This window comes from Lactuca saligna, chromosome 5, assembly GCF_052625555.1.
Source record: "Lactuca saligna cultivar CGN05327 chromosome 5, ASM5262555v1, whole genome shotgun sequence".
Classification (NCBI taxonomy): Eukaryota; Viridiplantae; Streptophyta; class Magnoliopsida; order Asterales; family Asteraceae; genus Lactuca; species Lactuca saligna.
Genome location: NC_136421.1, coordinates 182,102,118 through 182,116,165, shown reverse-complemented (window position 1 = coordinate 182,116,165; position 14,048 = coordinate 182,102,118). Strand labels below are relative to the sequence as shown.

The 14,048-nt window shown below is 34.1% G+C and overlaps 1 pseudogene; it reads left to right on the top strand.

Annotated features, from left to right (window-relative positions):
* The first annotated feature begins 12,942 nt into the window (after window positions 1–12,942).
* Window positions 12,943–13,800, top strand: LOC145046012 (uncharacterized; annotated as a pseudogene).
* The last annotated feature ends 248 nt before the right edge of the window (window positions 13,801–14,048 follow it).

Here is a 14,048-nt window from a genome sequence, read left to right as displayed (position 1 = left end):
AATGGGTTCTAAATAAGGCCACTCTAGTCCTCTCTGCTACCTACTCTCACTCGAAGTACTTCATAGTAGCAGTAACTCCTAGGCTAAGATATCACAAATAAGGCCACTCTAGTCCTAAATATGAGTACCTAGCATACTCTAGCATGCATAACACATCTCATAATAACTCATAGAACATAATGTAAGGGTATTTGTGGGAAATCACCATTCTAGCTGGCTAATTGTACGCACTACTCTTTTGAATATTTTACTCTTTTTAGAAAAAATTATTTCTTTTGAAAACTTTTCTCAAATCCTCAGTTTGAGTTCAGATATGCCCCAAGGTGTATCCGAATCCCTCAAACCACGACTCTGATACCAACTTGCAACGACATGATTTTTCAAATAAAATTTTCATTTTTAATATTGATAAAAACACATGTCTCAACATTAATTCTCAAAAACCCAGTACAAGTTTTAAAAACAATTGTTCAAATCTAGGATCCACAAACATAACTCAAAATCCCGAGTGTGTGTACAATCACGCCGGTGCATTCCCGCGATCCTATGGGGTACCTGAAACACATAACACATAACACGGTAAGCACGAATGCTTAGTGAGTCCCGCAAAATACCACATACAACAATTTTCCACTCAAGGATATACTTTGTACGACCCTCTGGTCAATGTGTCTCAGTGGGACCCTCCAGTCCCGTAGCTCGTTGGACCCTCTGGTTCGGTCTAGCTGATTGGACCCTCCAGCCCGGTCTGGTTGAGGACCCTCTGGCCTCGTAAATCATTGGACCCTCCGGTCCATTCAGAATAACACATAGCATACATAATCACAAAACACATAATCTCAAGCAAACACGTATGACCTTCCGGTCCACACATAGATACCACCCTAGGTAATGTATAGTGAGAAGATTCACCTCGGTAAACTCGAATGATCTCGAAGTCAAAACACTGATCTAGCCTCCGCCTAATCATACATAGAAATTATCTCTAATTAATAATGGCTCTCAAAGGCTAGACTAATTCCTCTGATGCTCTCTCAAAAGGGTAAAAGACCATTCTACCCATTTAATGGTCCAAAAGTCCACTTGTTGACTAAACCCTAAAAGTCAACAAAAGTCAATCCTAAGTAGTATGCGGCGCGTACTCGATTCCTATGCTAGGCGTACTTAACCAATTTGCAGATAACAGGCTGATTTCACCATACAACCCACGTACTGGGATTTACACTCAGCGTACGTCCTGGTTTCACTATTAACTCATTTATTCTCTTAATCAGTTAAGACCTTGGTTCAAAATACAGATTTGGACCCCCTAAAGCCTCCAAATCCATAAAGTCGAGGACTTTACGCCTTTACATGGCTGTAAAGTTCATCATCAACCAAAACACACCACTTTCTTCACTAAAGAGCTCATATCTTATGCATGGCTCGCTCCTAACATCCAAGATCGGATTTTTATGGATCTATAACTCTTAATACACTGAATATGGACAGATCAAGGTATATGGAGCTCCCTTTGCTCATAAAGTCTCCACCTTTGGGACAAACAACTGTAGAAATGGCCCATAATGCACTGATCAAAAAGATTGAGAAAACTTTGAGCTTTTTAACTCCAATTGATGGTCCAACCTCTGAGAAGCTCAGATCCAAGGCTTGCACACCAACTATAGCTTCTTTAATGACACCTTCTTCTCTTGAAAGGCACACAATAACACTATCAAGCTCAAACACACGCAGAAATGGTCTAGACGAGGGTTTGGCACACTTAGGGTTTTGCTCTCTAGAAATGGTGGCTAAAAGTGAGGCCAAAACGTTTCTTATATAAGGCGCACCGCATAATTAGGGTTTCCATCTGGACCTAGTACGCCCAGCGTACCGGGTATACTCCACGTCAAGAACACGCTCACGAGTACGCGTAGCGTACTCTCCCTTACGCCTAGCGTACTCAAAAGCTGGGGAAAGAAAAGGATCAAAGGAATATTCCTGAATTCCGGGATGTTACAATTTGTGCCTTCGACTCTTACAAACAATGAAGAGACTCACCTCGAATGCTGAAGCTTACTGAAAGAAATCCCTAGTTGCCGGCCCGACGACACCTCCGATCTAACAGACCAAAATAACAACCAATTAGTAATTGGGTTCCATTCTAAGGCCCACCATCCTTACTTGAGGTAAAATTGACCATTTTGCCCATGAATCCAAAATGAACCAAAATTGAGACCTAACTCCAATAACCAAAAAAAAAACAACACCAAAGGATCCACAATGGCTCACTAATCGCCCAATTTTGTAAATTGGGCCCAATCCTATATGAGCCTTATCCTAAGCCCATATTTTCCTTAAATAGAATTCAGATTACCACAAACACCCTTAGGGGCTGTTTGGTAGGATCTCAATTTTTAAGATCTGAATTTTTAAGAGGTCTGAATTTCTAAGAGGGTCTGAAATTTTAAGAGCTGAATGTTTAATATGCTGTTTGGTTGGGACCTCTGAATTGTTCTGCTGAATTATTAAAATGACCATTTTACCCTTCTGTTTTATTTTTTATTAAATTCAACTGTTTATTTAGAAAATACCTAAATAAAAATTCTTAATTATGTATTAAAAAAATATATAAACACCATATAAAATCCAAATTTAGCATAAATCAAAATTAAACACAAATCCAAATCAAACATAAATATTTTTAAATCCACAATATCATACTAAAATCCAAATAAAATCCTACAAATTTAATTTCACCCCAATTGATTCGCAATCTGGTCACGTAAATTATCCATGTATTCATTTCCTTGTGAACCCCATTCCATATCGTGTACGTTTTCGCCATCATTTTGTCCCCCTTGTGGTTGAGCATTGTTCTCCTCGAACGCCATAAATAACTCATCATGAATATCGCATTTCCTTATGAAATTGTGGACTGCAAAACAAGCAACGACTATATCTCTTTGCACTGAAAAAGGAAAAGGAGCCATTCGCTTTAGGATTGGGAATCTCGCCTTCAAAACACCGTAAGCACGTTCAATAACATTTCTTAGTTGCGCATGTGCATGATTGAATTTTTCTTCCTTAGTTAACGGACGTCGTCGTCGATAGTCGGCTAACCAATACCTCGTGTTGCGATAAGGAGTCATAAATCCATGAGTGTTGGTGTATGCAGCATCGCAAAGGTAATATTTATCTGTACACATGAGTAAAGGAAGTATTATATATAGAAATTTAATATCGTATTTTAGAATAATCTTAAAAAGAATTAAAAACCTGGAGGGGGGAACGGAAAGCCTGAAGTCGGGTTACATGCAACTTCTTTCAAAACTCGCGAATCATGTGTTATACCCTCCCAACCGGCCCATACGAATGTGAACATCATATCAAAATCACAAATTCCTAAAACATTTTGAAAGCATTCACCTTTTCCTCTTCCCCTATAGTGAGTTTGTTGATCAGCAGGCACGATTGCATGTACAAGAGTTCCATCTAGCGCACCTATTGCTCCAGGAAAGATTTCTTTTAGCTTACGATGCCTCTCTGAGGAATTCACAGTTGCATTAGAATTCGTTGGCACTATAACTTCTTTTGCAAAAATCATCATTGCATTTAGCACCTCATGAAAGCATCTATGAACTGTTTCTGTGGAGTGTTGAAACCTTCGTTTGATAATCCTGAACCGTTTATTATGTGCTATAGTTGTCAAGAACATAGCCATCTTTTCTTCATCGCTAATATGCCTACTACTTTGCAACCAATTGTTTCGTCTAAAATGATTGCATAAAAGTACATATGCTTCACGTGAAAGACGCATCAAGTCATGACATTGTGTAGAAGTTCCATGTAACAATTCTTGTGTATGTTGATGACCACTCATTTCCGAATCATTATCAATTGCCCTTCCAATTCTGTTGGATGCTAGATTCAACCAATAGCAACATAGTAACATGAAAAATGCAATTTCTTCATCCGAATCCATAAGCAATCTGTTATTTTGAAAATACATAACAATTATATTAACAACATATAACATAAAAATGCATAAAAATTCATCAAGCCATTAATATCAAATAATCCAAAACATCAAGTCATTAATGTCAAATAATCCAAAACATCAAGTAATCCAAAACATCAAGTCATTAATGTCAAGTAATCTAAAAAAAACCATCTAGTTCAAACCAAACATCAAGTAATCCAAAAAAAACCATCAAAACATTCAAAAAATCTACTTAGCGAAACATTCCATAATGTGCTCCAACAGTCTTGACCCAATTCTCACAAATAGCTAGATCAATGGTTAACAACACACGCCTCCTATCCTCACTTTCACCAAAAAGAGCAACAGCAGTAGTGTATCTTGGATCAAATATTCCCCATCCTAACTTCTCCAATTTTTCCATACACGCATCCAAATTTGAAGAAGAATGTTTTTCCATAAATATTTTAGCAACTGCGGCAATATCTTCACCGATTTCAAGCAATCTTGAGTTGGATGCATCTTTACCCTTATCTTTACCCTTGTCTTTACTTTTATTTTGACTCTTTGCCGTATCTGTAGTCTTTTGTTTTTTTGATTGAGCGGATGACTCGTCACTCACACCTACAGTTTCTTGTTGAGTGCAATCGATGTCATCAAAGTCATGCAAGCTATAGTGGCTTGATTCTTGAGTAGGACGGGGAAGGGTAGAAGTTGGTCCCCAACTATTTATGCATGTCGCAGTTGCACCTTCAAACAACTGTGTGCAAAGATCGGGATAGGGTAATGGCGTACGTCTCAAAGAATCCACATGTTTGTTTGACTGTTTGAAAAAAAATATTTTATTACTTAAACATGATAATATGTTTTTTTATAACTAAACAAAATACCTTTGATTCTAATTCCCATTCTTCTTTGGAAAGGTTGAAGGTATTGGTTGTTGAATTGTACACGTTGCCGGTTTTTTTTTTTAACTTCAAAAAAGCACCAAACTTTGACTTTAGGTAGTCATAGCGGTTCTTCATTTGTTTTTGGTCCGCAATAAAGTTGTGTTCAATTTTTAATGTTTCAGCTACATTCCTCCAAGATAATGCTTTCAAACTACTCCCTTCCCGCCCATTCACCGTAACCTCACGTAAACAAGCTTCTAGAAACGTTTTTTCTACACCTTCAACCTTCCAACTAATCCTATCCTTCTTTTCTCCCATTTCTTTGATCGATTCAACAAAAAAATGCATGTTTTAATAACAACAAGTATTTCAACAAAACAAGTATATAATGTCATGATATAAGCAAGAATATATATGATTTCACTATAACATCAAACACAAATATGGATATTTCTTTATAACAGCAACAAAACTAATGCACATTTCAAACAAATATTTCAACAAAACAAGTGTACAATTCAATAAACAACTATAACATCAAACATAAATATAAATATTTCATGATAACAACAAAAATAATGCATATTTTCAACATAAAATGGTGTTTAGAATGCATTAGACATGAAGTGGGACCAATGTCATATTGTCAATTAAATTGATACTTATATTGCAATTTTTTGTACATCTAAAAGAAAGAAAAAGTTTGTCCGAGTTTGGTTATACAAAAATTGAAATGAACTGAAAATCTAAAACAACGCTATTTTATGTATAAGTTTAAGACCAAATTTCATAAAAACCATAGCAGTTTGGAGTTGTTATGGTTTAATCATTAGTTTTTTTTTCCAAGTTTAACCGTTGAAACTTTATACTTAAAAAAAAAACACCACACGGTTTTTTTCCGGCAGCGAGTTAAATAACATATGGAAGAATATTTTTTTAAGTGAAATGTGACTTTTTTTTTAAGAAAAATAAAAATAAATCAAACCTTTGATGATTAAATTGAAATGATATTCTCCTCAAACTTTTAAGTTGGTAAACCAAACTATTTTCAAACTCTTATCGTTTCTATAGAATTCAAAGTCTCAACTATAAAAATAGTTTAGAAATTGGTATATAAAACCGGTTGTTGTTGAATCACTCAAACTACCACTAATGAAAATACCTTCTTATATGTGAATTTGGATTGTTTTGTCCCATAATTAGGATTTATTTAAACACATTCAACCCACCAAGAAGTGCTTATAGCAGAAAGAATATGAACCGATTGTTTTGGCAAAATAACAATCTGATACGTAAATAATTGTTGTAGTTTTTATAGCAGAAAGAATATGAACAAAACTGTAGAACCAAACAATTATTTTCTAGTAATAGTTGATAAAGAATCAGCAAAAAAACTCAAAATTTAGATACTTGATCACTGTAGAACCAAACAATTAAAGTAGTCACTTTGACAATTAACTGGCTTGTTTACCCCACCTCGCAACTAAATCCATCCATCCATATCCATTTTCATACATTAAAACTAGTTTCAGCTTTTCTCCTTTGAATGAAAAAAATTCGAGCCATTTCACATAGACATGAGGAAGAAGAGGAGGCAAACACCCATTCCATAATCAAATTCAAAGCTACCGATCATAGACAAGAGGAAGAACACCCATTCCAAAAACCGGAATCGATTTCTCAGCCAACAAAATTGAGCATGTAACAGGAAGAAGAGGAGGCAAACACCCATTCCAAAAACCCTAATCGATTTCTCAGCCAACAAAAACGAGCATATAACAGGAAGAAGAGGAGGCAAACAACCATACCTGTTGCGGTCGATGAGTCAACAGAGAGGGAAGAGAGAACCACCGCCGGGAGCAGCGCGCTGGGCCGTCGTCGACGATTGCGCCGGAGTGATAGCTCTGTCAACGAATCTTCGAAACAGATGAGAAGAATGGAGGGAGGCGCATATGCGAAGTGAAGAAAGAAGAAGAGACTGTCGATCGATGTGTTTAGGGTTAAATTAGGATGCGTCCTTTTTTTTTTTCAGACTTCATTTAATATCTGAAAAAATAAGAGGCATCTTTTAGATTAAGAGGTAAAAAATAATACTCAAACAAACACTCTGAATCTGAAATTTTAAGACATTACCTCTTAATTTTGCAATTAAGAGGTAAACAAACGGGACCTTAATCCCATATTTTCCTTAATTACAATTCAGATCACGGCTCGGCTACTGATCCGGTAAATCCCACACCGAACATACACAAATTACCCTGATTAGGAATGGATTAACAATCACGACTATGGGCCTAAATTCCAATCAAATTCCTAAGGTCAAGGGCCCCTTCACCTTACCCATAATGGACTTAATCAACTATCACACCCTGTTAAACTAGAAACACAAAGGGTGACAGCTAAGGTCTCACAACACAAGGTAAATAGGATTACCAACCATAATCACTGAGCATCTATGTTTACATCTTATTCGAAACAATAATTACATTTTATTTCCATACTACATAGTCAAGTACATAGCAACAACAATAAACATAAATCAGTGTGGTGTCTTAAACTGGCTCACTGACCGTTTCCTGAAAAGCATTAAAAAATGAGGGCCAACTATAAAATAGTTGGTGAGTTCATAGGTTTATAAAGGTACATCATTTCAGTAAGAAAATATAGATTTGTTCAACAAAAGTTCCAACTCTAAATGAGTGTTGAATGCTAAAGCACTCCGTTCACAACCAAGCCTAACGATCGTTCTTGCCCCATTCCATTATGTCCATGGTTCCCATGATGTCAGTTCACACAAATATGCACTCATGGTTCTGGGTGAGTGGGGGCTGTCTACCCCAAATGGCATTATCCATAAGACCATCGGGTCAAATACGAGTTAATAGGTTGTAGTTCGGTTCTCGAGGACTTAACATACAAATGTCAGAACAAGTTCATATCAAGAGTTCATAGCACAAAGTTCATAACACAAAGTTTATGAAAGAGTATCATTCCAAGTTCATCAAGTTTATAAATCAAGGCTTAGCAAGTTCACCAAAATAGAGTTCAACAAGTTCATAAAACAAAGTTTCACAAGTTCATAAAATAGTACAGATATCTCGTAAAACAGTAGCATGGTTTCCACCCCAAAACATGAAAATAATAAAAAGGGGGCTCTGAATACTCATAATGATGCGGGAAGGTATTTGTGATGCCTTGAGTTAACTTCCCTCACGTCCTACTAATGATTCCCTACGATAAGGTTACACACTAATAAGTCTCTAGTTGAAAATTTAGCACTAGTATTCTAAATTTCTATAATAGAATTGTTCCAATATTGTGTCGAAATTAGGTTTTATATAAGTTACAAATTTTTTTTAGTAAATTTAGATTTCCATGGATCAATTTGTTAAATAATAAATTTAAGTGAAAAATCCCATTTTTTGTAATGTCAATTGAAGTGTAACTATAACATTTTGGAAAACGTTTCAAATGGTTAAATATTCAAAACTAAATCAAATAAGTTTTGAAAATTCCCAAACTTTGTATTTCAGTTTTAACCGAAGTCAAAGACATTATAATTAATCTTCTTGATTTTTTGATTTGTCTAACTATTTTTCACGTATTTAATTTCTTGAAAATATCATAAAATTTGGGAAAATAGTAAATTATCATGGAAAATTATTATAATTTTTGTGTTACTACTTCACAGTGTTTCTAAACTGGGAACATTAATAAATGCCAATTTTGATCAATAAAACTCGGTTTTATAATTTATATGTACTTGGCACCAAGAAATTTTAATTAAATATCAAACAATAATTAAAAATCACCGAACTTTTTATGTCCGTTCCAACTCAAGTCAAGGACTTCCATAAAATTATCCTCGAATTTTAGATATGCATATATATTTTTCCTTTACTTAACCACTTGAATCCTCACAAATTCAAGAAAAATAGAAATCAGTTAAAAAGAATTTTCAATATTTTCGAAAAACTTATATACAATGTATATAATATGTTAAAAATATCAAAATTGGTTTTTGAACAACTTAACCTATTTTTATGATTTTTATGTATTTATTATATTATAAATGCAAATAAATATCAAACAGTTTAGAAAGTTTCCCAACATTTTAATTTGTGTTTAAAATGTAGTACAAGAGGTTGTAATGATTTCTTGTGATATTTAGAATAATTTAACTAGTTTTCCTTTATTTATTTTCATAAAAATGCATTAATTCATGAACAATTACAAAACTTATGAAAATTCACCAAAATTTTTATTTACATTTAATAGGTATTTTAAGATATTCAAATAAATTTTTATAATTTTTGGACATGTGTAGCTATTTATTATCAATTAAATCCCTTAAACCATTATTAAATTGGTAAAAATAAGAAATGCTCATGGAAAAATCAGTAAGTGTTTACATGGAGTCTGTATGATATATAAAAGGTGTGAAAATTATCAAATATGGTTTTTGAAATAAATACATGGATTTTAGAAATTGTTTTTCTCCAACAAAAATAAGAGCGAACTAAATAGAAAACAGTCATATAAATACATGCAACTTTATGAAACATCTTTAATCAATACATATGTCATATCAAAAGTTTACCATAATTTATTGACCATAAACAGCATTTTATGTGAATTGTCGCTCTATTTTTTTTTGAAAAAATTACAATAAACTAAGAAAAATGATTTATTTTCTAAAAATCATCTTATTTAGTAGTTTGTATTCTGGAAAAAATCTAATTTGAGCAGAAATTTATTTTTAGAAATTTATTTAGGAATAAATCCTCTATAAGCATTTTTAACAATGTACTTTGATCATCAAGCCTTTAAGCTTGATGTTCATCACATGCATTATGATTTGAAAACCATGAATGAACTTATTTTGTTCAAATTGGTCTTTCTAAATGAAAAATCTGAATGTATGTGGTTTTGGATAATTAAAACTTGTAAAACTCAAGTTGGTGGATTTGATTTAGGTTTTGATCATTGGATTTCACCTTATAACAACATGCATGTTGTTTTTGGGTGAAATCCTACCACCATCTTCATCAAATTCGACATGCATGAACATGCATGTGAATAATCTTAAAGAAAAGTGTAGAAGAGGGAGAAAAATGCAAGAAAACTTGATATTTTTTTTAGAAAAGTGAACAAAATGTAAGGAAGTTGATTTTACCTTGAAGACCAACTTCAAATGATGAATATTCTTGAATAAAATAAGGGATATTTGCTGGAAATTTCGTGGGTTTTGGAGTTAATTAATAGTGGGAAAGAATGAGGGTTTTAGAGAGAATAAAAGAGAGAAAAGAGAGATTCTGTCTCCCTGGATACCCAATCTCTCTTGTCATCTCTTTGGGGTTTCTCTTCGCTACAATTGGTCACCAAAATATAGAGATGTATGTGAGCTCATGAAAATCGAATGTAAACATCTCTCCCAGTTATTCTGTTTCTAAGTTCGTATTTGTCTAGAGAGAAGGGAGAGAAAATTTTTAGAGAGATAAATGAGGAAGGAGAATAGTGTGGAAGTGATCAAAATGATTGAAACATTGGGAAGTGAGTGGTCTTGGGAGGTGTAGGCCGAATTTTTGTGGATGAGAGGGCTCCCTCTTATTTCCATTATTTTAAATTTTAAATCCTTAGTTTTTATAAAATTATCCAATATTATAAAATGTGTTTTTGGTTTAGTTTTAATTCTTAAAACTCTTGTTTTTTAAACTAATAATTATGGATACATGTTGATACCTTAAATTATATTTTACTTGATTATATTTCTAAATATTAATTATTCTAAGATGTTATTATAAGTTTCATAACCATTTTTATAAATTTTGATATTAGATTTATAAAAATTTAGGTTTTTAGGAGACTTCAAAACAAATTGAAATTTTGAGACTTTAAATTATTTTTGGGTTTCCTAACTCTTATTCAAGTTAGAAATATTGTTTTAATTTCTTTTTTTGGTTTATTGTCATTTCTATGTAGTGGTTCCGAGATTTACGTGAAATCGAAGAACCAAGTATACTAGTTATAGTTTCAACTTTTACTTAAGTTCCTACGAGAATCAGACCTATATACTACTAGGTCAAGTTACTACTAGAAAACAACCCTTTAATGACACGCAAACAATGACACACACACTGATAGTGTACAAGCATTTGTGCGTACCCTGAAAATTAATGTTAGTTTTCCAAAATTTTAAGGATAGAGGACACACATTTATGCATGACCTAAAATTAGTGTCCAACAAAAATATTAAAAACACAGAGGGCACCTATCATAATAAATCATGTCTAAAATTTTCGTTTTATAATTTTTTTCATGAACGCGCGTTCTCCAATTTTTTAATTGCCAAAGGGGGAATGAAATTTCAAAAAATTAAAAACCCTGCCCTGATACTCTCCTCCTTCTTCTTCGTATGTTGTAAAATCCTATTCAATCTAAAGAAACCATAAAAGCATTGTGTGGCTTCCTAATATGCGATTTTCAGTTGTGAAGTTCTTGAAATCATATTTTTGACTTCCTGATATGAGATTTTTCCGAATTGGTATTTGGTGTGTACAAGATCGATAATTTTGTATTTTTGAAGTTCCTAAAATCATCTTCTATCAAAAGAAACCCTAAAACCTTGCCTGATACCCACCTCCACTACCTCCAACCCAGACCGACTCTTCAAGCCTCACAAGATGACGATGTACTGACCTTATCGACCAACACTTCACGCACCATCACCATTTACAACTCTCTCACCCCATCCTCATGGAAACCGACTTGCTAACACTCACGAAATGAAAACGAAAATGACCTATGATTAGGATTACTCGATTGGTGTTGTGCTCAAGAAATCGACTCGCTATTGTTGCCACCACTCGCCTCCTTGCCATTTCCCTCACTGTTAACTCTCTAACGATTTATAGGATTACTATTTAGGGTTTATCTTACACAAGTATATTCTTTTTCCCTCTAAGTATGTTAATTAGAATAACGGACGACTCAATTGTCCTCTGGCGACCTTAGAGTTACGTATCCTATAGGAATCTTAGCGTTACTTTGCCACCAATTTCCGACTTCACCACCAAGAACTTCCATCTGGTAATCTAACATCCTCCTATTTCCCTTTCTTTTAAGATAATAAAACCTGGTAAGGCTTCGAGATCAAGAATTTCAACCATGGTAAGGTTTCGAGATTAAGGATTTCAACCATATATTATTTTTTTAATGCTAAGCAAATTTAACTGTATTTTAAGGTCGATCACATTTTCTTATATATTTATTTGTTGTAGGCTATGACATCCACAATTTGGTACCTAAGAAAGCGTGTAATATTACACTACAGGTGGTGTTACTAATGTTCCTTGCCCTTACAAGTGTGTATCTGAGAGATATCACATGCCTCACTGCTATACAACATTGGAGGAGTTAATTTATAAGTTTGGAGGACCATGGGTATTTGGTTTTATGCTTCTAGGTGTGCTCCTCCTTTTTGCCCTTCTACTTAGTGTTGTTCATGTGAAATTTATTGGTGGGGATGAATTGCCTGGATTAGTTCCCAATTGACCTGGCTTGCAGTTGTATCAATCTGTTCCTTTCTTGGAATCATTCCATTTTTAACTTCCATTCTTGGTTCCACAAACTTATTAAATAACTTTTTTATAAGTGTTCAACTTTTATTATAGAATTCCATTCCATTATCTTTCAACAAACGTGTGACAGATTACAATTATTTAAGATGCCATTCAATGTCGAATCCTAGTCTTTTTTTATATTTAATTCTGAAAATATATTGTTTGATTGTTACTTCCTTTTCAGGTTCTTGAAACAAATAGACACGAGGAATCCCAGAATCATGTGCACAAAATGTACTTCATAACCACTTGGGTTGTGGTGACTTGGTAAGGCATGTGGAAGATATGGTGGATAACCTATTGACCCATGTTCAAATCCTAGCACCACTCAGCCCTTGTGGCCATGGAGGTTCGCCTGCAGTGACTCCAGGGCATGAAGCAAAGCTTTATGTTTGTAGCGGGGGATTAGTCGGTGCGCGAAAGCTGGCCCAGAAACCCTCGTTAGGGAAGTTCCCTTTCCAAAAAAAAAATGTACTTCATGGGATCTAATAGTTTCAGTGAACCTTGGCATTTCCCTCATTCCCCTTCAAAACATGTAGCTAAAATTGTGTATGCGTTTTACAAACTTTCACTCATTTAATTTTTCTAGGTTTTGATAGTGATTTTCTATAAACAAAAACGTCATTTATCCATACAGCATATTGGGGTAATAGTTGAAAATGAATTGATGATAATGAATTTTTTTGGCTGTGGCAAATATGAAGATGCATTTAACAGGTTTGTAGAGGAGATACATAGTTTAGCAGCTTATCAATGGTGGGAAGGATCATTTTCCAACATCCTTTTTGTGATTGTATATCCATTTTCCTGGGCATGGCAGCAATTGTGATGCAAAAATAAGGTACAAAGATTACGTGAGTTTGTTAGATTAGAATATGATCATGCGTGCTTGCATTCATGCCGTTCACGTACTCTCTACGAGGGGCTTAAGGTTCCCTTTCAATGATTTCTCTTTTTCCAAATAAATAGGTTGAAATTTAGCAACTCTAGTATAAGATTCTTATTCTTTGTTGTTATTTAAATGCAGGCTTCTACAACTTCTGATATGATGCATGCATATGTGGATTTTTTCCTTGGTGGAGATGAGAAGAGAGATGACCTTCCTCCTTCACTTCATCAAATATTTCCCCTCTCTTTAGTTTTTTGGAAGAGATGGAAGTTACATGGCTCCTTTTGTTCTTCATAGTGGTAATATTCTAACCAACCTCATGAGTCAGGTCTCATTTCATTCAATATTTACATGCTGTAAATTTTTAGATTTTCAAAGTATAATGTTGTAATATAAAAAATATTGAAACTACATTGTGATAATTAGGTAGGTTCATGAAAATATAAAGTCCTAATCTGTCCTATCATTTTGAGGTCTTTTGTTTTATTTATTTTGTGTAGGCTGTGACATTGATGAGTTGGTACCGATTAGTTGTTGGTCTAAATACACAACTACCGCTTTTTAGGCACGATCAATTAAAGTCATCTTTCTGGCCAATCATAAGTTGGCTTGACACATATGCAAATCCAACTTTAAGTGCCTATAGAATACACATTGATTTTGCTTGCTTTCAGCCTACTACCTTG